The sequence below is a fragment of the Zalophus californianus genome, chromosome 6, assembly GCF_009762305.2.
Source record: "Zalophus californianus isolate mZalCal1 chromosome 6, mZalCal1.pri.v2, whole genome shotgun sequence".
NCBI classification, from domain to species: Eukaryota; Metazoa; Chordata; class Mammalia; order Carnivora; family Otariidae; genus Zalophus; species Zalophus californianus.
In genome coordinates, this window is record NC_045600.1 from 34441344 (window position 1) to 34445701 (window position 4358).

The window sequence follows — 4358 nt, forward strand, 5'->3', positions numbered from 1 at the left end:
TCCCTTTATCAAGCTTTCTGTGGCATGAACTATGAGGGTCCAGGGACTGAAGAAACAGCAGTATAGCTCTCAAGCTCCATGGTCCCAAGCAGCCTGTGGCTGTCCTCTCTCTGGAGGGTGCAGAGTGAGGCAGAGGTGAGGGCACCTTCCCGTCATTTCCGTCCATCTTTCTTTCTGGACCAACTTCTTTGCTGTGACCTCTGGAGATTTTCTAAATTAGAATCATTACCTGCATGGGGAGCCTGCAATGCAAATCAAATGAGAGGCTGCAGCAAGCTAATGAAGGCCAGTGACCCGGCGATCTAATGGAGAGGAACAGCTCTGGTAGAGGGAGGGGGTGCCACCGAATCGCATGCCGCTTGGAGCAGGGAAGGAGGTGAGTTCAGGATTGTTATTGTGCTCTATGAGGCAGGTAAAATTGAAATATGTATCTCTATTTCCATTTATACCTTGTTCATCTCTATTTACATAGATACCCATGTATCTCTGTCCATCTATATCTATATATCAATCATCTATCTGTATCTATATCCATACGTGTGTGTGGCAAGGGGAGGCATATGATATTTGTATGTCTCGGATAGGCAGAGGACTCTTCTTATGTGGCCCAGTTAATCATGTTTTCCCCATTCTCATCCAAGCATCAGATGAGGTCTTAAAGGTCAGAAGATGATCCACCAAAGGAAATATGGAAGAGTATACTTTGGAATGACTGAGCAAAGTATGGATATTCAAACTAAAGTAAAGAATTAGACAGATAATATGAAATAAAAAAAAAAAAACATTTTGTCCTTTTACGTGTAATGAAATATAGACATCTTATGTGGATATACACTTAAAAACTTTAATAGTTGCACACTATGTAAAGCTAATTTATTCATTTAAAAATCATGTATTGAATGCCTGATATGTGCCAGGAACTATTCTATGAATAGATTTGGATTTTCTCAAAATTGTATGTGTGAAAACCATAGGTAGTTTCTGAATATCACTTAATTCCAAGTTCTGTGACAGTTTAGGAAAGTGCTTTCAATATAACTGGTAGACCATCATCCTCAGAATCTATTTTAATGGGTTTTCAATTTAGGAACTCAGATTCAATGCTAGTAGGCTCTGCTTTTGTGTTTCTCCCCTCATGTAGTGAGGTTTCAGATTCTTGGTTTTCTGGTATTTTCATTCATTCAAGGAATGCTAGTGAGAGTGCCCATGTGGAGCCTGCCTAGAATGAGGAAGACTTCAGTCAAGGTTGTAGCTCTCGGTGAGCCAACAATAGACTAGGAAAATTAAGGATCAATTTTCCCCATTGAATAATTTCAAGAAATTTTGGAGGCCCAGAACTGGAAAACCACTGATACAGGGTAAGTCAATTAAGCTTGTATTTTCTCAGCTCATCTAGTTTCGCCAGTCACGTTTGTTGGTTAATTTTCATGACTTTTGTTCTGACTTTTATTTTCAATAAGTTAATAGATTTTATTTTTATATCCTTTTATCCTGGCACATAATTCTTTATGTTCATAGATCAATATTAGGGGGAAATTTCTTTGCCAAGTAATGATCCATGTAGTCATAATAAAAGGGAAAATTTTCAAAGGTTTTCAGAGCCAGAAAGAATTGTTACAGATACAAGTGGGTCTATAACTGTTTGTCCAAATGTCCCACCAAATTTATGAGCCATTTTCAGCTCTTTCATGATTGAGAGTGAACCTCTTGGTGACTGAAGCCAGAAAATAATCTGTTGACTGTTAGACCTAGAAGTAGCTTAGATACTACATAATCCAATTCAGGCACTCAGGAATGAGGAGACTGAGGCCAGGCTTATTGATAGCTGCCACCCATTCAAAATCTTTCAGGTCAGGGACATTGATTTCATAAATTACACACAGGACTCTTGCTTAATGGCTTGCTAGACCCTTCCCACCAGTCTAAAATTGCTTTCTGATAAAGACTGAGGCTGAAAGAAGTTAATTTGCTTCAGATGATGTGGTCATGATAGAATTTAGACTAGAACTCAAGACCAGGACTAATTTTCATGTAACCAAAACGTATTTCTAAAACGAGGATAACAATTCTTCCTCTGCTGCATTGTTATGAGTATTAAACAGGATGAACTGTGTGAAATCATTATATTTACCTAGAATTCCTTTTTCAACGTGTAATTTGTCTAATCAAAAAGGTAAGTTTCTCTGGTGTGCCTGGGTGGCTCAGTCAGTTAAGCATCCAACTCTTGATTTTGGCTCAGGTCATGATCTCAGGGTTGTGAGATCGAGCCCCATGTCGGGCTCCATGCTCAGCTAGGGGTCTGCTTGAGGAGGGGGTCCCAGTCTTCCTCTCCCTCTACACCTCTCCCCCCACCTCTCTAAAATAAAAAATGAAAAATAAATCTAAAAAACAAAAGTGAGCTTCTCAAGGCACCTGAGGGCAGCTTTACAGGACTTCAAGAAAGGACTGGAATCAGGGACTGGAAGCCACCCAGGCTCTCTCTCCATGTCTCCTCTCAGGCTCTCCCTTCACATCTGTTTGTTTCTGCTTTCCTGATCCATAGACCATGGTCACCCAATTGACTTGGGGGAGAGACTGAAGCTCTCTCTGTTTCCACTGGGCGTTCTCAGGGAAGAGACTTTATGTGGCCATGGTTAAGTGTGGACCAAGTAACTGGGTGTGCTGGGGGTGGGGGATAGAGTAGGGACAGAAGTAAGGTTACCATAGCTTTGGGAAATGTCAGGGAGTAGGTAGGTAGGTAGTTCTCCGCAAGGGAGAAGAAAACTCACAAGAGGTGGAAGATATGGCACGTGTCCACCTAGTTTAGAGTTCTAAAGTTTCCTTTCACACTTTGGAAACAAGGACATTGTACTCTGCTGACTTTTCATCCTGCTCCCTCCTCTTTTTTTCTGGCTTAATGCCAGTGCGAGTGTCCAGGGTACATCACTTACATCCATTCTGTGAGCGGTTCCGCATGTGATTAGTAAGAACCTGTCTCGTCAACTTGGCCACTATAACAAAGACCATAAGCTAGCTGGCTTATAAACAACAGAAATTTATTTCCTTGCAGAGTTGCAGAGGCTGGGAGTCCAAGATCAGAGTACCAGCTCAGTCAGGTTCTGGTGAGGACCCTCTTCCTGGTTGCAGACCTCTGACTTCTCATTGTGTCCTCCCAAAGTGCAAAGGGGCAGGGAAGCTCTCTGCAGCCTCCTGAAGGGCACTGATCCCATTCATGAGGTTCCACCCTCATGACCTAATCACCTGCCAAAGGTCCATCTATGAATACCATCACACTGGTGGGTAAGATTTCAACATATGAATTTTGAAAGAACACAAACATTCAGTCCATAACAGAACCTCAGTCCAAGTTGCAGGCTAGAGAGAGGGCTTGGGCCCCAGCCCACTGGAAAGATGTCAGTCTTCCTTTTACAACAGTAGTAAATGATGGGTCATTCACTCAACAGCTGTTAACTAAGTGCCAATTTACTGCATGGTGTGAGATGTTGGGGATGCAGTGTTGTACAAAATAGTTATGGTCCTCATATTCTCCCCCCAAATTCTTTTAGAGATGATGGACGTTAAACCAAAAGACAAAAAATAAATATATAATAACACTTATGATAAATGTGATAAAGGAGGAGAATAGGATACTAAGAGAGAATACTAAAGGGGAATGGCTTATATTGGAGGGCAAGGGAAGGTAATTCTTAGGAAATCATACGTAAATTGAGACCTGAAAGATAACTAAGAATTAATCATGGAAAGAGTGGAGGAAGAGACATCTAGGCTCAGGTAACAGAGTGTGCAAAGTTTCTGAGGCAGGATATGGGGGCTTTGGGCCTTCTTTGGGCACATATCATACCGGATGTGATTCCTGGAGGTGGGGAGAAATGGTACTCAGAAAAAATGGACCGGCCATTAACTTAGGAGGTGTTCCCTATTACTATAAAACAGTGGAGACCTAAGAGTTTTATTAGAATCTCTATTAATTATATAACTAACAACCTTACCTGGGACTTTTTGGAAGCTATTGACATAAGCAATACTGTGCAAGCAGAGAGAGACATTCTAGGGGCTACTGTTGGGGTCTCTGCTGTGGTAGAAGAAGATGGCAGGATCCTATAGATTCTAGGACCCAGCTCTGGACTTGTCATTGGCCCAGTGGGGCAGAGGGGAGTGGTTGCCAATCTGCCCCTCAGGTAAGTTAACAACAGTTTGGAGTTTTAGTCTCTTGCCTCTTTTGTCTTTATGAAGGTGGAGCAATTTCTTCCAAATGCAAACTATTCCTTATGCTGGGGTGTGAGAGGAATGCTACCGGGTTAGGGGCAGGAAAATGAAGTGATCTAGTTCCTTCGCCTCCGTTCCTCCCTCACTCAGTT